Source organism: Lynx rufus, unplaced genomic scaffold, assembly GCF_022079265.1.
Source record: "Lynx rufus isolate CCGP_SWC_20201006 ecotype Redwood Valley unplaced genomic scaffold, mLynRuf1.p SCAF_3, whole genome shotgun sequence".
NCBI lineage: Eukaryota > Metazoa > Chordata > Mammalia > Carnivora > Felidae > Lynx > Lynx rufus.
The window spans coordinates 37,677,909-37,702,101 of NW_025814845.1; the positions used below are offsets into that span (position 1 = coordinate 37,677,909).

The following is a 24,193-nucleotide window of genomic DNA, read 5'->3' on the forward strand; positions in this document are numbered from 1 at the left end:
ATACCCACTTTTCCAACACATACATGCTCATGTAGAATTTATTTTAGACTCCACTAGTTCCACAAAATCCAAGAAAAATTCTGTAGAAGGTACATTAAATTTACCCTCCGATTCTCAGCAAGCTATTATCCTCTACGAGGCTCACTTTTCTCACCTTTAAAACAGGCATAATATAGATGCCCTTTGCTAAACAGAGCAAGCCATGTCATCATACATGAATGTGTATAAAACACTCTGAAAAGCTCAAAGTCCTTTATAAGCATTGGGCCATGAATCTTTCTGAAGTAGACTGTTAATTATGTGTCATTATGCTTTGCTTAATAGGTGGAAAACCTGAGGCCTGGGAACATAACGCCAGTTAATAGCTGACTTACAATTCTAGCCCAGGCTTTAGACATTAGACAGGAAGATGTCAAGGGAAAAATCTGAATAGGATTGTCCTCTACCCCGAGTTCTTTACCCAGAAAAGATATTAATGCAAAATTCCCTAATGTTGCTCATTGCCCTGCCCCTCCTGCTTCCTCTTGCAGTCCAAGAATGGGGAAATGGGTGGGAGGGTTGGAGCTCCTTATAGGTGTGTGATGCCTTCCCCTACTTACACAAAGGTTCATGAACCCTAGACCAGGTACTGAGGACAAATGTTGTTTCACAGATACCATAACAACCTCTCCACCTTTTGTTACTGATCCCTAGACACTTTTCCTACCACATCCAACAAGATCAAAGGAGGCCATAGACATTACCACCCAGAACACAGCCTCTGCAAATGGACCCGTTGGGTTACTCTGGCTTTGTTATCTGACCTACAACCTAGTACATAACATGGCCTCAATAACTCCAGCTAAACCTTGTGTCTTCACACAAAGTAGATATTGTTGATCTAAAAGTTCAAAATAGAGGATAACGGAAACTTTAGATAACTTGATACAGCTAGTGAACTTTTTCACATTATCATTTTGTGTCCTTCTGACAATGATTAACAGAAGCTAGAAATCCTCAATCCCAGAGTGAAATTTCGAGAAATACTCCCCAAGAAAATAATCCCCAAAAGGGGATAGTATGGCAACACTACTTAGAAAAAAAAAAAAAGAAAACAACCCCAATTGTACAATTGGGAAGTGCTTCAAAATACCGTTGTATATTCATAGGACAGACTATCACCTACTTACTAAAAATGATAATTATTCCTACAAAAATACCTATATGAAATAATGTTACCCAAAGAACTTTATGCCTGAACTAATTATAACCTCATAAATAATTGTATGTATGTGTCTGTATGTATACACATGTGTGTGTATATACATGTACGTATGTGTATGTGTATATGTATATACATACACACACATATATAAAAATTACAGAATTTAGAGTTACATCAACAGTTGCACACAATGCTCCTTACGTTAATTATTTTCTAGAAAGTTGCTGAAGATCTTTTTGAAACTAGACCACTTTCTCACACCATTCACAAAAATAAACTCAAAATGGATAAAGGACCTGAATGTGAGACAGGAAACCATCAAAACCTTAGAGGAGAAAGCAGGAAAAGACCTCTCTGACCTCAGCCGTAGCAATCTCTTACTCGACACATCCCCAAAGGCAAGGGAATTAAAAGCAAAAGTGAATTACTGGGACCTTATGAAGATAAAAAGCTTCTGCACAGCAAAGGAAACAACCAACAAAACTAAAAGGCAACCAACGGAATGGGAAAAGATATTTGCAAATGACATATCGGACAAAGGGCTAGTATCCAAAATCTATAAAGAGCTCACCAAACTCCACACCCGAAAAACAAATAACCCAGTGAAGAAATGGGCAGAAAACATGAATAGACACTTCTCTAAAGAAGACATCCGGATGGCCAACAGGCACATGAAAAGATGTTCAGCGTCGCTCCTTATCAGGGAAATACAAATCAACACCACACTCAGGTATCACCTCATGCCAGTCAGAGTGGCCAAAATGAACAAATCAGGAGACTATAGATGCTGGAGAGGATGTGGAGAAACGGGAACCCTCTTGCACTGTTGCTGGGAATGCAAATTGGTGCAGCCGCTCTGGAAAGCAGTGTGGAGGTTCCTCAGAAAATTAAAAATAGACCTACCCTATGACCCAGCAATAGCACTGCTAGGAATTTACCCAAGGGATACAGGAGTCCTGAAGCATAGGGGCACTTGTACCCCAGTGTTCATAGCAGCACTCTCAACAATAGCCAAATTATGGAAAGAGCCTAAATGTCCATCAACGGATGAATGGATAAAGAAATTGTGGTTTATATACACAATGGAATACTACGTGGCAATGAGAAAAAATGAAATATGGCCTTTTGTAGCAACGTGGATGGAACTGGAGAGTGTGATGCTAAGTGAAATAAGCCATACAGAGAAAGACAGATACCATATGGTTTCACTCTTATGTGGATCCTGAGAAACTTAACAGGAACCCATGGGGGAGGGGAAGGAAAAAAAAAAAAAAAAAGAGGTTAGAGTGGGAGAGAGCCAAAGCATAAGAGACTGTTAAAAACTGAGAACAAACTGAGGGTTGATGGGGGGTGGGAGGGAGGAGAGGGTGGGTGATGGGTATTGAGGAGGGCACCTTTTGGGATGAGTACAGGGTGTTATATGGAAACCAATCTGACAATAAATTTCATATATTAAAAAAAAAAAGTCAAATGATGATAGAGATGACGAAGGGGTGTTCACCAAGATTCTGTCTGGAATGGTTTGGGGTCATTTTTAATTTCTTTATAAGCTTCAGCATTGTTTATATTTTTTAACAATGAATATATGAAACTCTATAAAACAAACAAAAAAAAATGTTTAATGATGGCAGGGAGAATCCAAAGAGCATACTGGGAGTTGAGGAATCCCTGTGGCATCCAGAGATTTATCCTTAGTCTACGTGAGGCAGGAGGACGCATCACCAGCTGAGCTCAAAAAGCTCTTTCAGCTACAACCCCAGACCCTATGAATAAGAATTCTTTAATGCAAGACTCCTATAACTGATCTAAATATGTGACAAATAAGTTGACAATCTTTTAAAAAAATTAAAAAGCATTCATACTTAAATTTATATGCCTAACTACATTCATAACTCAGTTAAATTGTATTTCTGTTTATCTGCATGGTTAAAGGATCAGGCATTTTTGTCAGTCAAGGCAGGAAAATAAAAAGAAAGCCAACTGCCTTCTTTGGACCCAAAATAAAGTTGGTCAAAACTAACTTTACTGCACACTTAAATTATATCTGCAGAAAAATAAACGTTTAAATCACTCCTTTGTAGGGAAAAGAAAAGCCACAATTTCATTTTGGGGGCAGTCATGTGAAGATTCCACATGTTGTGGTTGAAACATAATATTGGGGGATACATGAGGACATAGAGTTTCCAAGGAAATAGTAACAGGAAGACATTGTTGGAACTCTATTCAGGATAAAGAGAAGAAGCTAAAATCTTTTCCTATGCAATCAGGCTAGGGTTTGACAAAAATTAAAGATAAAGGGAGTAGGATATTTGACAGTTCATTAGAAGTATCTCATACAGTAGAAGACAATTTAAAGTCTGTCACTTTGATAATCTATAGCTAATCATTTCAAAAGCTTTTAACCTTCAAGGGGCACGTGGGTGGTTCGGTTAGTTAAGCATCTGACTCTTGATTTTGGCTCAGGTCATGGTCTCATGGTCTGTGAGTTCGAGCTCCATGTCAGGTTCTGCACTGACAAGTGTGGAGCCTTCTTGGGATTCTCTCTCTCTCTGTCTCTCTCTCTCTGTCCCTCCCTTGCTCAAAACAAATAAATAAACTTAAAAAAAAAAAAAAGCTTTAACTTTCAAAAACAAATGCCATGTAGTTACGTGTCTCTCAAAATTAAATAAACATTTAAATTTTTAAAAAATGTTTCCAATGAGAAATATTTCTAAATAATACAAAAAACAATACACTTGGGGAAACTTAAATGGAATGCTCTATGTTTCAGTCTAGACAGACAGAGTGAAGTGAGAGTCTAATCAAGAATTTAATAGGGAGTCTGAGTGGCTCAGTCGGTTAAGTGTCTGACTTCAGCCCAGGTCATGATCTCACAGTTCATGGGTTCCAGCCCCACACTGGGCTCTATGCTGACAGCTAGGAGCTTGGATTCTGCTTTGGATTCTGTGTCTCCCTCTCTGCCCCTCCCCTACTCATGCTCTGTCTCTCAAGAATAAATAAATATTAAAAAAAAATGTTTTTTAAGTTAATGAATTTAGGTTATTGGGTCCAACTTGAATGATTATGACCAAACATCTTTTTTTCTCCCCTAACTGCCAAGTGTCCACAATTATCTGGAAAAAAATTCATTTGGTACAGTCATCAAGTATTTGTTAGGCATTGCACTCTTCCCTAGGAGAGTTTACAAACTAGCTAAGAAGACGAAAAGAAGTTCAGAGAAGCACTTAACACATTAGAGAAAAACTCTACTGCGCGGGAAGAGAGGTTGCAATGGCTTCCAAGGTTCTACTTAGAAAAGGGAAGGATGGCTGTGGAAGCACAGATGGAAGAATGAGCACTGTAGCTATTCCCACTGGCCAAGTTTTCATTCACAGTGGTACCTGGTGGGCTCCAGGTGAATGGTGTTTTCGAACCATCTTATCCTTTACTGTCATCCCCCAGAGAGCAAATCACTCCTGTACCCACTCCAATAAGCAATTGCAAGCACTGGTGTTTTCTGTATTCCCAGTGCAGAGACGCCATCTTGGGAGTACAGAGCTTTGCTTTTTCTGCACAGATAAGATGGTCTGGGAACGATGCTCTTCCTCCTTTAGTGGAAGTTGACTTGTCATCGTTCCTCTGTGTTAAGCATAAAGTCATGCTGATGCTGTCAAGCTACTGGGACAGAAGGCTGCACACTGAATTCAAGCCTAAGGAATGACTCAGTTGGTAAAAGGGGGTTAGGGAAGTTGTGACCATCCATGAGGCACTGGACAGATCAGTCATCTCTGATCAGCCCAGCCAGAAACAGGAACTGGGTGCACATTCCAAGAAAGACATGAGCTTTGAAAGAGGAAGTGAGGATGCTTCTGCTAGTAAGGCAACTGTGTGATAAACTGGCCTCCAGAAGGAAATGATGATAACTTCCATCGAGGCCACATGGCCACCAATGACACCAGGCCTGCCTTTCAGATTAAAACATCTGAAGAGGAGTTTCACTGAAAGGTAATCAGAGGCCAAGGGGATAGAATGAGTCCTCAACAAAGTGAATTGGAGAAATGGAAACAAGGGCTTTATGACCAGTACACTATATATCACCCAAACTAGGTCTAGAGGGAGATTTTGCCTCCCATGACAACTGTGATTAGTTGGTGGTGGATGCTTAGAGTGGCAGAAGAAGAAATCTGAGGTCTAAACGGGGTTCAGTGAAAGAATATAACTGGACTGGTCAAGGAACGTTTACTGTTGGTAAAGGCAGGAAAACAGCAGCATAACGTCATGGCTGAACCACACTAGTCTCTCAGTGGAGATTGGTGAAGGCACCAATGGCAGATTGAACAAGACCTTCCACCTTCTCTCCCTCCTGAAAACTCAATAAAATGACCAAAAAAAAATGATTTTTTTTCTTTAATGCATAAACCCACAAAGATGGAGGGAACAGAAGAGAAAATAATAAAACATTTTGGTGGGGTGAAGGGAAGTCAAGAAACAACTCGAATGTACGACAGAATCTTCAAAATGCTACATAATGCAAGGCAGTTAGACCCTCTGCGGGGAGAGAGGTGGGCTAAAATAAAGACAACTGAACTTTAAAAAGCAGTTGGATGTCCCATATCTCTTCAGCCTTTCTGAGCAGTTAGGTGATCTCCGCCTGCCTACCCTTGCAAAAACACCTGGAGTGTCTTCCCCACCTCCTCTCCCAGAGAGGGTAAAAGAGGGGGTCTCTGGAATGGGGTGCATCAGGCATGGCTCAGATGTTCTGGAAACACCAAGGAGGGGTTATATAAACATGTGGATGCTGAGACTTCCAGCCTTCTTCTCCACCTAGTTCCCAGATCACTGGCAGCCAAGCTCTCCATCACTGTCCAGGAAAAGAGTGGAAGAGCCTTTTCTGAGGACTCTCAGTGGCCCAAGAGGTAATGACATCAGTTTTGCCAAATAAAACCCCAGCCAGATCACCTGACAGTGAAATTCCCGGTCAACAAGCCCACACACAACTTCAGCTCCTAATCCCTGACTCAAGTGTGAGCAGACAACAAAAGGGTGTGAGGAATATGAGGAAAGTCTCTAACAGGAAAGAAAGAGACTTAAATCAACAGACAAGCAACATGGGGAAACTGAGTCTGTGAAGGAAGGAAAACACTTTCAAAAAAATTAAACTCCACAGAGAGATAAGACAGATGAGACACTGAAACCATAAAATAAAAGCAAGAAATAGATATGGAAGGGGCCAAGGGCAGGCCACCTCCAAATATGCCACTTTGGCGTGTTGATTATTTTAAATAAAAGTTACTTAGGAGACAGCCTATGCAGCAAGAACACCAGACCCTCCTCTGTCCCTTGAAAGCGGGAAATAAATCTCCCAAGTGAAAGGTACCCTCCCTGCATCAGGAGGTAAAAAGACTACCTTAATTCCAGAGATGGGAAATTTAGAGCCCAGAAGGTTCTATAAACAACTCTAGTGGTTACTTTTTACTCATTTACTACCACAGCCCAAATTCTGTTTAGAATTCTTTACTAATTGGAGTTCCCAAATTTTCTTTGTCCTGTCAATTCCTCAAAGATTTATTGTCTCTATGTCTAAAAAATATAAAAAACCTGCCTGCTTGCCTGCCTGCCTCATCATCTCTTCAGGTCTCAATTTCATAATTGGGCCTCTGTGCATATGGAATAAAACTGTTTTTTTTTTCTCTTGTTAATCTGTCTGATTTAAATTTAATTCTTAGTCCAGCTAGAAGATCTTGAGGGTAGAGAAGAATTTTTCCTTCCTTTCAATGTACCACACACACACACACACACACACACCCTCAGAAAACAAAGAGCTTTTAATTTAAAATATTAAAAATATGATTATACTTATTAAAAACTCAGTGGAAGGATGAGATGATAAAATTGAAAAAAAAAATCACCCCAAAAGCAGAACCAAGAAATTAAAAGACACATATTAGGAAAGAAAATTAGAGGCCTAGTCCAAAATATCTAATATATAAACAATAAGAGTTTTTGAAAGACACATCTCAGAAAATGGAGAGGAGGAAATTATCAATGAGTTAATTCAAGAAAACTTCCCAAATTGAAGGGTATAAGTTTCAGGATTCAAAGAGCCCAGCACAATGGATGAAAGCAGACCCATACTAAGGAGGAGCATCATGAAATTTCAGGATTATGGAGGCCAAGAGAAAATTCTATGAACTTCCATGAGGGACTCAGTAGGTTTGTAAACTGTACAGCAAATTACAGCAAAAATTAAGGAATCAGAACAGTTCCGAATTTCCCAATAGCAACACCACAACCTAGAAGGCAATGAAACAATGCTTTCAAATTTTCCATCCTAAAATTCTAAACTATCAATTGTCAGTAGAAAACAGCTATTTAGAAGCATTCACCATCAAGAAAAAAATGCATATCCATCCATCTTTTCCAAGAAGCTCCTTGAGAACGTGCTCTATCAAAACAAAGGACTCTACCAAGACAGAGAGGACATGCACTACAGGTTAAGAGGAGAGAAATGATGGGGATCCCCAGGATGATGACGAAAGGAAGTCCTCAGGGTGACAACTGTGTCCCATGTGTAGAGGTGAACTGGTCCATATTAGGGCAAGCCAGGAGGCTCAGGGACAACTTCAGGAAAATGAAATTGGCAGAATACCTGATGCATCTGAGGCAAGTTTCAGAAATCTGGCCAAGAGATTTCTTGGCCAGAGAATTAACGATGAAGACGTAAGAAACTAAGTAAATGAACAAACAAAGCAATGATGAACTCCAAAGAAAACAAAAAGCTGTGCTCTGCTTAGCTATGTATATTGATCTAACCAAAATTACTGTTTAACCACTGCAAGGATGGAAAATTAGGGAAGCTGTGGTTGGGTGGGGGAGAGGGGTGAGAGGAAAAAAGGGAGCCACGTCATCCTCTTCCATAGTGGGAAGTCAACAGATAAAGCCTCAAACTGCAAAACTCAAGAAGTAGCAACTATAAGCAACAAATACCAAAATAACCAGCTCAAAGAATTACATGTGGTTGTTTCTAGAAAGAGAGAAATCTAATTTAGATTAAAAGTTTAAAACTAGGGTGCCTGGGTGGCTCAGTCCGGTTAAGCATCCGACTCTTGATTTCAGCTCAGCTCATGATCTCACTTAGTGGTGCGAGCCTGCATCAGGCTCTGCACTCACAGCATGGCACCTGCTTGGGATTCTCTCTGCCCCTCCCCCACTCATGCTTGCTCGCTCTCTCTCTCTCTCTCTCAAAACTAATAAACATTTTTAAAAAGCTTAAATGTATATACATATATATACGTATATATACATATGTGTATACATATATGTACACATGTGTACATATGTATACACATATGTATATATACATATGTGTATATATGTATGTGTGTGTATATATGTATATGTGTATGTATACGTATATATATATTCCATATATATTCCATATATATACATGGAATTTGGCAAAATGCCATCCTTGTTTTTCCCAAACAATAGAAAATGTAATTTTCTAAATCTAGGCCACAATAGCTGTGGTCATCTGAGCTCTAAGCAACCAAATGTGGTGGGAAAGGTAATAGTTATAATCCAACCAAGGAAGGAGTGGTTGATATAGGGCAGAGACAAAAAGGCAAGTCCAGGTGGAGGTAACTAATAAGCCCCCCTCTTCTGGGATTCTTTTCAACAAAGCTATTCTCATGGCATAATCACATAGTACAGGATAATCTTACAATTGCCAACAACCATGAGCTAATTTCACTAACAGACTCCAATGTCCCCTTTACTACACTAATCTGACCAAGGCAGCTGGCCCCTAAAATGATGGATCTGCGTTCAACCTCGCTCCTTTTCACCTCTGTAGACTAAATAACAAGAGAGAATAAGGACTCTAAAACAAGTGACGTTGTCCTCAACAGATATTTACTAAACATCCTCGGGGGACCCAGCACTAGGCTGAGGGTCAACACCCCTGTGCAAACTATGTGGACTTAGTCTCTCTGCCCTGAACAATAAGGTAATTCTCCCTAAGGGTAGGAATCCAGGGAGGGGTGGAGTGGGGTGGAAGCATAAAACCGGAAGAGCCAGGCAGGGAGAGGAGGCACCAACCCAGCCAACCTGGAGGAACCTGTAAGCAGAGGTGTGCTTAGAGACCCAAGGCTCAGTCTCCTAGCACTCTGGATATGCAGAGGAAGGCAGGGAGACCAACAATTCTTCCCCAAGCATAACCCTTCCAACCACCCTGTCAAGGGTCAACTTTAAGAGCAAAGGTTACCATTCTCTGAGCTTGACCATGATTTGATAAAACATAGCCCCTGCCCCTGAGTAACCATCTGCTGAAATAACATGATGACTGGCTTAGTACAGAATAAGTAAACAGGTTAAACGTGCTAGAGCATACATTAGTATTCTGTATTCATTTCTATTTGGGGAGTTGTGAAAATTTTAGTTCAAAGACCTATGTGGAGTAAAGGTTTTGCCAACTAGAGCACAGCACTGATTTGCATGTGTTTCCAACACTTGCCCTAGACAGTTCCAAAAAGCAAACATACACACCCTTATGGGAAGACTCAAACTCACTAACATAAATACACTGCAGTAAGCATCATGAATTGCCAAGAATAGTGATATATCGATCAGATTAATTGAGGCATGGGGAAAGTATAGGTCTTTCCTAAACCCTGAAAATGTAACTGAACTAAAAAATACTTTCCCGTACATGATGAAAAAATTACAACATACTTTCTTTTCTCCCTATAAATCATGATATTCCATCCCCCATGTGATTCTTGCCGACTAAGGAACTACCAGGGTCACAAACCAACCTGTTACATCCTAAACTTAATTGGGAAACCCACTGGTTTGTTGAGGTTGTTTTTTCCACCTCAGCTCTTTAGGGGAGACTCATCTCAAAGAGATTAAATTCTCAGAATTTCCTAAAAGGAAAATGGGCACTCACTGGAAAAATACAGGGTATATGCTCAAAACGCTCAACTATTTTGGATAACCTTCAAACTCAGCCACCAGCCCATCCTGTTCCCAGTTGACACTGAGGTCAACTCTTCTAATCAAATATTCCAGTTTCCAAAGAATGGCAACAGATGAGACTGTTTCTGAACCTGGTACACAGAAACACATAATTATTCTTCCTTGAAAAAAAATTTCAGATCAAAAGGAAATTTAGGATCCAAGAAAAGCGCACACTCCCAGGTTAAGATCCTAGTTTTTCCAATACTTGTAGTCACCGAACCCCTGTTTTCAAGATTCAAACAATTTCCCAGATTAAAAAAAAAAAAGTGAATTTGGTGGGGTGAGGCACTCGGACACGTACAACTGTGGAATGTCTCCGTCGATGGTGCCAACTTTCAATGGAGGCTGTGCTGCCACCCAGAGAGGACGAACCAACCTGGCTGCGCAGCTGGGAAGCCAACCCAACGCTGAACTTGCCGCGGGGCGGCCTGAGCCCTGGGACCCGAAAAGAAAGGGGGCGGGGGCTCCTCCGGAGAGGCCAGCGCCTGAACTCGAGAGGCCGGGAGGCGCGGGCCGCCGGGAAGGTGCGACTCCGCGGGAGCGCGCACCTGTCCCTTCTTCCCGGACCCAAGGGGACCGGGTCCCTCACCTGGCGTGGCGGGCCCGCGCTCACCACCCCGCGTTAGGGATAAAATCTTCCTCATCCCAGGAAGGCCAGTCTTTGGGCTCGTGGAAGCCACCTCTCGCCTCGCGCCGGTCCCGACCCTTTCCTGCCCGGATCCCCGCAGTCCCGGGGCCGGCCCGGCCAACCCGCGCGCGCGGCGTCCTTACCTGGCTGGAGCCCGCGGGGTGCGCAGAGCCGCCGACAGTGTGAAGTCCGGCGGGCGCCGCGGAGTTCGGAGCCCGGAGCCCGCAGCCCGCAGGCCCCACCCCCACCCCGCCCCGCTCCGCTCGCTCCGCCCCCGCTCGCCTCTGCCCGCAGCAACCGGTTCCCACGAGCCCTGGGGCGGTTTTGAGACTGGAGGCGGGAGTGGGTTGGACGCGCGTCCCGGCTCCTGAGACCCAGCTGGAGTTTCAGGTAAGTCGGAGGAGCGTCCCTTGTGTCCCCAGCGCGGCGCTGGGCTTCCCTAGGCCCAGACTTCCTACCCCAGGAGAAACGCCCCGCGAGGTTTGGGACATCCCCGGCCCCGGGAGAACCCCGAGCAGTGCCACCTGTGGGTGACTGGGGACTCTGTCGGAACTAGGAACCGCACCTCCCCTTCCGCTAAGCGGTGGCGGGCCAGGTGGATGGCACGGTGCAGTGGAGCGAAGCAAGAGTTTTATGAAAAGAGTAAGTCTTTTTCTGTCAAACCTGAGGCATCGGAGCACATCTGATACACTTACAAGGTCACGTGCATTGACTGTTAATGTATTAACACTTGCCTCACTCACTGGAAAGTAGAAAACAGCACCTATGTAAGACTTACGGTGTGCCAGGCTCTGTTTTGGTACTTTACATGTATTAACATTTCTATAAAGTATATGCTATATCAGAATCCCCCATTTTACATGTGGTGAAAGTGAGGCACAGAGAAGTTACATAACCAACCTCATGTCGCTCAGCATAGTAAGCTGAAAAGCTGGGATCTAAATCCAGATCGTCCTCCTCTGGAGTCTGCCCTCTAAACCACTGCCATCCTGACACCAGAATCTGAGTGTCCACCGTGTGCAGGGAACTGTTACAGGCCCGGGGAAAACAAGAGGAGGGCTCTGCCCTCAAAGGAGCTTGTATTCTAGTTTGGGGGGAGAAAAGACAAGAAGCAAGTTCAAAATGAAACCACTGCACATATGAGATGTGTTGACTATAGTCATACAGCAGGGTGGTGGCATTGAGAGTGATGGGGAGAGGGAGGCTACTTTCCACCTGGTCATCCTAGAGACTCCTCTGGGAAGGTGACAGTGGAGCTGGGCGCTGAACAAGGGGACAGGCAGTCAACCCTGAAGATGAAGCTAAGGGAAGGCAAGTACATTAATAGTTACAAGCTCATGCTTATGTGGGACTCTCCTTCAAGCATACAATAAACCCTAAGAAGTCTGACAAGATTTCATTTCACAGGGGGAAAAAAAATACAAAAAAAACTAAAGGTTGGGAAGTTTAATAACTCGGCTAAGTCATTAGTTAGGAAAGGGGAGGGATGGGAAGAGAGCACAAGGCCTTCTGGTTCCAAATCCTCCCTCCCTCTTGTGGGGGCCTTGAGCATAATGACCTGCACTCAGAATGAATCTAGTAAAATTTCTCTTTTGTGATCCACTGTTTCGTCCCAACCCCCATTTCTCCTGCCTCTTACCCATTCAGAAACTACTGTTGACTAGTCAACATAATTTCCTCCAGAGCAGGTGTTCTTTGAGGGAGCAGACGTAAGGAACCTTCTGAAATTGTATGCAAAACAAAACAGAACAAAAAAATTGTGTGTGTGTGTGTGTGTGTGGAAAGAGAGTTATAATTATTTGTTATAGTAATAAAGTTGGTTTTCTCCAATAAAAACTCATACACACACGCACACACACACTTAACACTTCCATCAAATGGACTGACGCCCAAAGGTAGGAGAGCCACTGTCTTAAGGGGTTAACTGATGTCGTGGTGACCAAACAAACTGATTTCCAAATCACTTTGCCTGTGCTCACCAGGTGACTCTGGTGGCTCCTATTTCTGACTTAATGGAAATGAGATTTTCAAAGTTGATGAAGTCTGACTGAAAGGGCAACAAACCCAGACCCTTCTTACCCCTTCATAAAGTTTAAAAATAAAAAAGACAGTAAAATGTCTATATTACCTGTCTTAATTCTCAAAACCAGGGAGAACTGATCTGTGAACAGAATATCCCAGTAACAGAATTCATTATCAGTGATAGTTGGGGTAGTTTCCATAATGTTTTGCTGTTGCCTAAAAGAAGACACTCATTACGTTCTCAATTTAGGTAGGTGGCTGCCTCAGGTATATCATACCCAAAGCATGTAGTATAGAGTACTGGCGGTTGTTTTCAGTGGAGTGTTGATAAAAAGAGAAACAGAGATAAAGACAGCAAGAGAGGCTTTTATAGAACTTTAGCTATACTGATGAAAAGGTGTAAAACTGAACTCAGGATGTGGTGGGCTAAAAAAAAAAAAAAAGTTTAATCTCTATTATTTCTTATGTGAAAAGTTCAGTAGTTTTAATAGAAAACAGAAAACAAAGTTGAAGCCTATATAACTCAGACTTCCTCCTTCTGTTTCCAAACAGAAGATTCCAACCGCATCATTACTGTCTTCTTTATTTTAAAATAATGCTGAGGTACAAAAAAAAACAAAGGCATTTATGTAGACTTCTTACAAGGACTTCCTTCTTACAAGATATCCCCGTGACTTCTGTAAAATTTGTATGTTTGGATGACCAGTATCAGGTTGACATAATTTTAGTTCCTTGAGAGAAAAAAATACCTCTTTTTAACTTGCACAAAGATTCCACATTGTGCATTAAAAGACACTGAATTGGAAGGTTTATAAATAAAATGTTTGTATTTGGAGCTCATCACACTTTTTTTTAAGTCTCTGGCTTTCTTTTATAACTTTCTTCCTACCCACAAGGGACCTGACCCACCCTACATGAATAACACATGTTTGTTGAATGAATGAATGATGAAAACAATGATGATAATACTATAGACCTTATCAGTTCTTTACCAGGAGTCTGTTCCTACATGAAAATGACTTCGCTGGGGTAATATGATATGTCTGCTTCTCTTTCCATCATGTACTGAAAGTAGTTGCTTCTTTGGAACGATGTAGAAGGAAAGAAAGAGTTTTGTGGGGTTTTTGTTTGTATTTTGTATTTAAGTATGCTCCACACCCAACATGGAGCTTGAACTCACAACCCTGAGATCAAGAGTTGCACGCTCTAGCTACTGAGCCATTGAGGCACCTCCTGTAAGAGGGAGTTTTAAGTTTATTTATTAATTGGGGGGGGAGGGGTGTAGGGGCAGACAGAGAAGAGAGAGAGAGAGAGAGAGAGAGAGAGAGAGAGAGAGAATCCCAAGCAGGCTCCATGCTGTCAATGCAGAGCCCAACATGGGGCTCCATCTGCCGAAACATGAGATCATGACCTGAGCTGAAATCAAGAGTTGAACACTTAACCAACTGAGCCACTCAGGCGCCCCATGGAGTTTTAAATGTTGGACACAAAATCAAGAATTATACTCCTAGGAACAGTTGCTAAATGAATCATTCAAAAGAAAGAAAAAGCATCATATACAAAGCATGATTTTGAGATCGTAACTAAAAATAATACAATAACTAAATGCCCAACAACAAGGAAATGTTTAAGCCAAAACTATCGACAGTATGGAATGTCAGGCTGTCACTAAAAATAGTATCTAGGTTAGGGGCACCTGGGTGGCTCACTCTGTTAAGTGTCCAACTCTTGGTTTCGGCTCAGGTCATGATCTCATGGCTTCATGGGATCAAGCCCCGCATCGGACTCTGTGCTGGTAGTGCAGAGCCTGCTTGGGATTCTCTCTCTCACTCCCTCTTTTCCCCTCCCTCACTTGTGCTGCCTCTTTCTCTCTCAAAATAAATAAATGGATAAAAATTTTTTAAAAAGTATCTAAGTTAATAATATAGGAATGTAGAGGAAAACTTATGAACATTAAATGAAAAAAGTAGAATACAGTGCTTTATGTATCCTATGATTGTTTTATGTTTTATTATTGCAATTAAATAAAAATTATGTGCATAGAAAATTGTTGGGTTGAAAATAAGAAAAGTGACTAATAGTTTTTGAGGGGTTCCTGTGTGCCAGGCTCTGTTTTCAGTACATTAGATTAATGCATCTAATTTTCACAACAGCTGTGTGAGGTAGGTACAGTTGTTATTTCTGCTTTACGGATGAGGAGACTGAAGCAGAGAAGATCTAAGTAATTTGCCCAAAGTCACACAGCTAGTGAGTGGCAAAGCTAGGAAGTGAATATGAAGCAGTAGGAGGACTCTGGATTTTGCACGCTTAAACCATGCAAGTGTGCCAGAGAAAATAAAGGTTTAATCATGGATCATGGGTTTAAAAACAAAAAACAATTCCTTGTATAATGTTTTTATGTTGATTTAATAGTAATCAAAAACTTTTTAAATTGCAGAGTCAGAAAAGAAGGCACAGATGTAAAACCAGTTTACATTCAGAAGAAACAGAATCAAAGATAAAGATGAGAAACATATGGAGTGAAACCCTCAGGGTTTGACCAGTTTGTGTTTTGGATTAGGATCTAAATAGTGTTTCAAATGGGTACAGTATAGGAGCACCTGGGTGGCTCAGTCGGTTAAGCCTCCAACTTCAGTTCACGGTTCGTGAGTTCGAGCCCCGCGTCGGGCTCTGTGCTGACACCTCAGAGCCTGGGGCCTGCTTCAGATTCTGTGTCTCCCTCTCTCTCTGCCCCTCCCCTGCTCACTCTGTCTCTCTCTCTCTCTCTCTCTCTCTCTCTCTCTCTCAAAAATAAACAAAATAATTCAAAATAAATAAACATTTTTTAAATTTTTTAATTAAAAAATGGGTACAGTGTATCCACGACTTGATAGTTCATGAGAATTGAGATAAAATGAGCTATGTCATATCAAATGTTATATTATTATAAGTATGAATAAAAAGTATACTATGCCCTGATGTCTTGCACTTGCTGTTTCTTCTGCCTAGAATGCTCTCTACCTAGCTGCCTCCTCAACAGTGACAGTCGGGAAAATGTGACCATCACTGCGTTAGCAGAAAGCCGAGAAACCATTGGTGAACCGTCCTGACAAACTCCCTGTTATGGTGGAGCTTACATTCTGGTGAAAAGGTCAGTCCTTTAAAATTTTAGTTTTAGGGGCGCCTGGGTGGCGCAGTCGGTTAAGCGTCCGACTTCAGCCAGGTCACGATCTCGCAGTCCGTGAGTTCGAGCCCCGCGTCGGGCTCTGGGCTGATGGCTCAGAGCCTGGAGCCTGTTTCCGACTCTGTGTCTTCCTCTCTCTCTGCCCCTCCCCCGTTCATGCTCTGTCTCTCTCTGTCCCAAAAATAAATTAAAAACGTTTAAAAAAATATTTAAAAAAAAAATAATAAAATTTTAGTTTCAAAATTTTAACTGCAAATTAACAGCATCCCCTCTTGGTAGGTGAATAACGACCCCCAGAGATGTCCACATCTTAAATCCCCAGAACCCAGGAATCTGTTAACCTATATGATAAAAGGAACATTGTAGATGTGAGTAAGTGAAGGATCTTAAAATAGGTAGATTATTGTGGACCATCCAGATGAGCCCAGTGTAGGACTCACAAGAGTCCTACAAGAGGGAAGCAGGAGCTTCAGAGTCAGAAAAGGGGACGTGATGAGAGAAACAGAGGACAGAGAGCAAGGGAGAGGTTGGAAGATGCTACACGGCTTGCTTTGAAGACGAAGGGACTGCAAGCCAAGGAATGCAGGCAGCTTGGAGAAGCTGACAAAGGCAAGGAAACAGATTCTGCCCTAGAGCCTCCAGAGGGAACCGGCCCTACTGACAACTTGATGTTAGCCCAGTGAAACTGCTTTCGGACTGCTGACCTCTAGAGCTGTACGAGAACACATTTGTGTTGTTGTAAAGCGGTAAGTTTGTGATAATGTGTTCCAGCAGCAGTAGGAAACTAATAGAGCCCTTAGTAGGAGTTTACTTTTCCCTTGTCTATAAAAAGTCAGTGTCACACTGGCATGATGTCCATAGTGTCAGGGCCCGAGCTCCTTCCGTCTTTTCATGTAGGTGAAACAACCTGGGCAGAAATAGGAATATCTCCAGAGACTCCTGATTTGGGCATCAGGCCATGTTATCACCCACGTCAGTGTTTCTCAAACTGGAGTAAAGTAGAAAGCCCTTATAAACAAAACTTTTTTTTTTTTTAACTTTATTTAAGTCCAAGTTAGTTGGGGCACCTGGGTGGCTCAGACAGTTAAGCGTCTGACTTGGGCTCGGGTCATGATCTCACAGTTCGTGAGTTCAAGCCCCCACATCAGACTCTGTGCAGACCGCTCAGAGCCTGCAGCCTGCTTTGGATTCTGTGTCTCCCTCTCTGTCTGCCCCCTCCACCATTCACGCTCTGTCTCTCAAAAATGAATAAACATTAATAAATAAATGAATCTAAGTTAATTAATATACAGGGTAATAATGGTTTCGTGAGTAGAATTTAGTGACTCATCACTTACATATAACATCCAGTGCTCATCACAAGTGCCCTCCTTAGTACCCATCACCCGTTTTGCCCATCCCCCACCCACCGCCCCTCCAAAAACCCTCAGTTTGTTCTCTGCATTCAAAAGTCTCTTATGGTTGCCTCCCTCTCTGTTTTTTTTATCTTATTTTTCCTTCCCTTCCCCTATGTTCATCTGTTTTGTTTCTTAAATTCCACATATGAGTGAAATTGTGTCGTATTTATCTTTCTCTGACTGACTTATTTCACTTAGCATAATATACTCTAGTTCCATCCATGTTGTTACAAATGGCAAGATTTCATTCTTTTTCATCTCTGAGTAATATTTCATTGTATATATATATACCACATCTTCTTTATCTATTCATCAGTTGGTGGACATTTGGGCTCTGTCCATAATTTGCCTATTGTTGATAGTACTGCTATAAACATTGGGGTGCCTGGGCCACTTCGAATCAGCATTTTTGCATCCTTGGATAAATACCTAGTAGTGCAATTGCTGGGTTGTAGGGTCCTCTATTTTTAATTTTTTGAGGAATCTCCATACTGTTTTCCAGAGTGACTGCACCAGTTTGCATTCCCACCAGCAGTTCAAAAGTGTTCCCCTTTCTGCATATCCTGGCCAACATTATTGTTTCCTGATCTGTTAATTTTAGCCATTCTGACTGGTGTGAGGTGACATCTCATTTTGGTTTTGATTTGTATTTCCCTGATGATGAGTGATGTGGAGCATCTGTTCATGTTGAGAGTCTTTAATGTTAGCCATCTGGATGTATTCTATGGAAAAGCATCTGTTGGGGCACCTGGGTGGCTCAGTTGGTTAAAGCTCAGGTCATGATCTCACAGTTCGTGGGTTTGAGCCCCATGTCAGGCTCTGTGCTGACAGCTCAGAGCCTGGAGCCTGCTTCTGATTCTGTGTCTCCCTCTCTATCTGCCCCTCCCCCGTTCATGCTCTGTCTCTCTGTGTCTCAAAAATAAATAAAAACATTAAAAAAAAAAAAAGAAACATGTCTGTTCATGTCTTTGCCCGCTTTGTCACTATAAACAAAACATTTTCATCCTAATTTACTTAACTATATGTAAATATAAAACTTGTTATACATTATTCATGTATATAGTATTTTATACATATTTAAAACCAAAATGGATTTACACAATAAATTCAAACAAGAATACAAAACCAATTATTGAGACCACACATATCCCCACACTGTAGTGTCACTGGAAGTCACGTGGGGAGCAGTAACAGGAAATTCCTATCCCTCTCAGCCAGGGAGGTGTCACTGAAAACCAGGAGAGAAGTGGAACTTCCAACCCCACCTAGCAGTAATGGGAAGCACCTCCCTTGACTGTCAATGGAGGAAGAGTGGGAAACCCGAACTTCTAACTCCAACTGGTACCTGGTAGAGACAGTGCTCCTCCACCTTCCTCTGCCAAAGTAGTGTCAGAAGAAGCCAGATAAAACAAAGGCTTAAATACAATCCAGAATCTCATAACATAATTCCCCAAATGTCCTGGTTTCAATTGAAATAACTTACTATATCAAGAAACAAGATCTCAAACTGAATTTTTAAAAAAGGTAATTAATAGACACCAACACCAAGATTACAGAGAGGTTAGAATTTTGTGAAAAAGATTTTAAAGCAACCATCATAAAACTGATTCAATGAGCAGTTACACACACACTTGAAACAAATATTTTTTTATATAGAAAATCTCAGCAAAGAAGTAGAAGGCCTAAAAATTCACCAAATGGAAATTTTAGAACTGAAAATACAAAACCTAAAGTTTTAAAACTCCATGGATAGACTTCAGCAGGATGCATGAAATATAGGAATTCAGTGAACTGGAGAGAGCAATAGAAGTTACTCAGTCTGAACAAACAAAAACAAAACAAAGCAAATCCATGAACAATCCTCTGGGACCATAACAAAAGATCTTCCACTTGTGTCTTCAGAGTATTAGTAGAGGAGAAAGAGAGCAGGGCTGAAAAAGCACTGAAAAAATAATAGCTGAAAACTTTCCATATTTTACAAAATCTGTAAACCTACAGATCAAGAAGTTAAGCAAACTTCACACAGGATAAAGGCAAAGAAATCCATGCTAAGACACATCATAGTCAAACTTCTTAAAACTAAAGACAAAAAAAAAAATCTTAAAACCAGTGAGTCATAACATCTTACCTATGGAAGGAAAACAAATCGAATGGCAGCTGATTTCTTAACAGAAACCGTGCAGAAGGAAGTAGCACAACAGTTTTCAGTGTTAAAGTAAAATAATGGCCAGCCAGCCTACAATCCTATACCCACCAAAAATATCCTTCAAAAATGAAGGAGAGGGGTGCCTGGCTGGCTCAGTTGGAAGAACATACAACTCTTGATCTCAGGGTTGTGAGATCGAAACCCATGTTGGGTGTAGAGATTACTAAAAAATAAATAAACAAACTTTTAAAAAAGTGAATCAAGTCATTCTAGGTAGTGGAAAATTAAGATAACTTGTCATCAGCCAACTCACCCTAAAAGAATGGCTAATGGAAGTTCTCCAAACAAAAAGGAATCAGAAAAAGAAGACATCTTGGAATATCAGTGATGAAGAGAGAACACAGTAAGTAAAAATATTGGTAAAGAATAGATTTTCCCTCTCCTCTTCCTTTTTCTGAATTACAATGGATAGTTGAAGCAAAAATTGTAACATTGTCCAAATGGTTCTAAAAGTATGAAAGAAATATTTAGGACAATTTTAAATAAAAGAGGGTAAATGTACGTACAGGGAGCTAAAGTTTATTTTTTTTATGTTTATTTATTTTGAGAGAGAATGCGTGTGAGAGAGGGGGTAGGGAAGAGAGAGAGGGGGAAAGAATCCCAAGCAGGCTCTGCACTGTCAGCATGGAGCCTGGTATGGGGCTCGAACTCACAAACTGAGATCATGACCTGAGCCAAAATAAAGAGTCAGGTGCTTAACCAATTGAACAGTCAGCATCCCAGGGAAATAAAGTTTCTATATTTTCTTCAAACTGATAACATAATGGTACCAGTAGAAGCTGGTATGTGTATATATATATATATATATATATATATATATATATATATATACACATCTATATATGTGTATATATATATGTATATATGTATATATATAATGTAAAACCTAGAGCATCCACTAAAAAAAAGCTATACAAAGAAATTTATACTCAAAATTACTATATTTTTTTAAATTTTTTATGATAGGTGGTTTTTTTAAAGTTTTATTTATTTAAGTAGTCTCTATACCCCACATGGGGCTCAAACTCAGAACCCCAAGATCAAGAGTTACATGCCCCTCCACCTGAGCCAGCTAGGTGCCCCTCAAAATTACTATATTTAAATTGGAATTGTAAAGACATCTCTTTCTCAACAATTGATAGAACAAGTAGACAGAAAACCAGCAAGGATATAGAAAAATTCCCAACAACACCATCAACCTACAGGATCTAATTGACACTTGGCAGGATTCTCCACCCTATAGTGGAATACACATCCTTTTCAAGTGTCCATGGAACATGTACCAAGGTAGATCATATCCTGGGCCATAAAACAAACTACAACAAATTCAAAATAATTGAATTCACACAGAATATGTTCTGATCACTATAAAATTAAACCAGAAATCAGTATCAGAAAGATACCAGGCAAATCTCCAAACAAACAGGAAACTAAACAATGCATTTGTGAATAATTCATGTATCAAAGAGGAAATCGTAAGGGAAAACAAAAAATGATCTAAGTGGAATGAAAATAAACAACATATCAAAATTTGTGGAACAACATTTCAAAATTTGTGGGACACAGCTAAACAGTGCCGACAGAGAAATTTATAGCAGTAAATGCATCCATTAGGAAATAGGAAAATTCTCAAATCAATAATCTAAGCTCCCATTTTAAGAACCTAGAAAAAGAAGAGCAATATAAATCCAAAGCAAACGGAAGCAAATAATAAAAACAAAAGTAGAAATCAATGCAATTGAAAACCAAAAACCAATGGAGAAAATCAATGAAAGAGCTGGTTCTTTAGAAAGATTATAAAATTGACAAACACCTAGGAAAACTCGAAGATAAATAGAAAAGATGGAAGTTACCAGTGTCAGGAATGAAACAGGGCAGAATCATTACACAGCATTCCAACATCAAAAAGATGGTACCCCACGTCAGGCACCATGCTGTGTGGAGCCTGCTTGGGATTCTCTCTCTCTCTCTCTCTCTCTCTCTGTGTGTGTGTGTGTCTCCCTCTCCTTCTCCTTCTGCCCCTCTCCCCTGTCTCTCTCTCTCAACACAAAATTTTCAAAAAAATTAAAAATTAAAAAATGATGATAAATGAACATTACAAACAAATCTATACGTATAATTTTTAGTTGAAAAATAATTGAATATTCATTGCAGGTACACAACAGAATGACTCGGTATTTGTATATATGGTAAAATTATCACCACAAAAAGTCTAATTAACATCCATCACCATTACATAATTACAAATTTTTTTTCAACGCACATAAATTTGACAATTTATTTGAAATAGACTAATCCTTAAAAAGTACAAATGACTACAACTCACCCAGTATGAAATAAGTGGGAAAACCTGTAACTGTTAAGGACTGAAGACGTAATTAAAAAAATTTTTTTTTAATGTTTACTTATTTTTGAGACAGAGAGAGACAAAGCATGAACGGGGGAGGGTCAGAGAGAGGGAGACACAGAATCTGAAACAGGCTCCAGGCTCTGAGCTGTCAGCACAAAGCCCGACGCGGGGCTCGAACTCATGGACCACGAGATCATGACCTGGGCCAAAGTCGGCCGCTTAACCAACTGAGCCACCCAGGCACCCCTGAAGATGTAATTTTAGAACTCCCTAAACACCTGGGTGCCTCAGTCATTTAAACATCTGACTTTGGCTGAGGTCATGATCTCAGGTTCCTGAGCACCAGCCCACTTTGGGTGAGCCCCGCTTTTCTCTCCCTCTCTCTCTCTCTCCCTCAGGGAATTCTCTCTCTCTCTCCCTTTCTCTCTTCACCCTCACTTACTGCGCCCTCTCTCTCTCTCTCTCTCTCTCAAAAATAAGTTAATTAATTAATTAAAAATAAAACTCCCCCAAATGAAATCTTCAGACCAAATGGTTTTGCTGGAAAATTCTAACAAATGTTTGAAGAATTAACATTTAATTCTTCACAATGTCCACCAGAAAATAGAAGAAGAAAGGACCCTTCCCAATTCATTTTATAAAGCTAGTATTACCCTAATGCCAAAACCAGAGAACAACAGTACCAGAAAGGAAAACTGCAGACCAATATTCTTCATGGATATAGACATAAAATTTTTTTTAATTTTTTTTTTAATTTATTTTGAGAATGAGAGAGGCATGGGGTGGAGGGGCAGAGAGAGAGGGAGAGAGAATCCCAAGCAGGCTCTACACTGCAGCACAGAGCCCATCGTGGGGCTTGAACCCACGAACCATGAGACCATGACCTGAGCCAAAACCAAGAGTTGGATGCTCAACCAACTGAGCCACCAGGTGCCCCTGACATTAAAATTTTTAGCAAAATAATATTAAATAGAACTCAGTTAAAAAGAATTATACACTATGACCAAGTGGGGTTTGTTCCAGAACTGCAAGACTGCTTCAGTATTTGAAAAACAAGGGCAAAAATTTTGTACTGTGCAAAACATTTTGAAGTTAAAAAGTTGAACATATAATTAAGATATGAGCCAGCAGTTCCACTCCTAGGTGTATATCCCAAAGAATTGAGAACAAGTACTCAAACAAATACATGTCTACAAATGCTCATTGCAGTATTATTCAAATAGCGAAAAAATGAACACCACCAAAATGTCCATCAGCTGATAAACAGGTAAACAAAATATCATATACATATACATATATATATAATATATACACACAGTGGGTTATTATTCTACCATTAAAAGAAATGAAGAACTGATATACACCGCAACATGGATGAACCTTGGAAACATGATGCTAAGTGAAAGAAGCCAGGCACAGAAGGCCACATGCTGTACTCATCTCATTTATATGAAATGTCCAGCATAGGGAAGCCCATAGAGACAGAAAAGAGATTAGTGCTTGCCAGGGGATAGAGGGAGGGAGGGAATTTAGGGCCAACTGCTAATAGGAATGGGGTTTCCTTTCAGGGTGATGGAAATGTTGGGGAATTGGATGGCCGTAATGGTTATACAACAATCGCGTATACAATTTTAAAGAACCCTGAAGTCTACAGTTTAAAATGGTGATTTTTTTTAATTTTATTTTTTTTAACGTTTATTTATTTTTGAGACAGGGAGAGACAGCATGAATGGGGAAGGGCCAGAGAGAGAGGGAGACCCAGAATCTGAAACAGGCTCCAGGCTGCGAACTGTCAGCACAGAATCCGACGCGGGGCTCGAACTCACAGACCGCGAGATCATGACCTGAGCCGAAGTCGGATGCTCAACCGACTGAGCCACCCAGGCACCCCTAAAATGGTGAATTTTAAGTTATGTGAATTATGTCTCAATTAAATAAAACTTCTGCTTTGTGAACGTCCCTGTTAAGAGGATAAAAAGACAGGCTGCAGACTGAGAGAAATTATGTACAAGCTATGTATCTGATAAAGACTAGTATCTAGTCTATATCAGTATCTAGTCTAGACTAGTATCTAGGCTATATAAAGAGCTCTCAACACTCAACAGCACAACAAAATAAACAATCCAATTAGAAAAATGGAGGGGCGCCTGGGTGGCACAGTGGGTTCAGCGTCCAACTTCTACTCAGGTCATGATGTCATGGCTCATGAGTTTAAGCCCTGCA

The 24,193-nt window shown here is 40.8% G+C and overlaps 1 protein-coding gene and 1 long non-coding RNA gene across 2 annotated transcripts in view; one reads left to right on the forward strand and one right to left on the reverse strand.

The window, feature by feature from the left end:
• The window catches only part of TEC (tec protein tyrosine kinase), a 127,773-nt gene extending 116,737 nt beyond the window's left edge, over window positions 1-11,036 (reverse strand). The window contains exon 1 of the mRNA XM_047091314.1: window positions 10,976-11,036. The gene's annotated coding sequence lies outside the window, so the exon portion shown is untranslated. The remainder of the gene's footprint in view (window positions 1-10,975) is intronic.
• Window positions 11,037-11,120: 84 nt separating this feature from the next.
• On the forward strand, window positions 11,121-23,724 carry LOC124520657 (uncharacterized). The gene is made up of 3 exons (XR_006964358.1): window positions 11,121-11,222; window positions 15,843-15,984; window positions 23,685-23,724. It is a non-coding gene; the product is annotated as an uncharacterized LOC124520657 (long non-coding RNA).
• The last annotated feature ends 469 nt before the right edge of the window (window positions 23,725-24,193 follow it).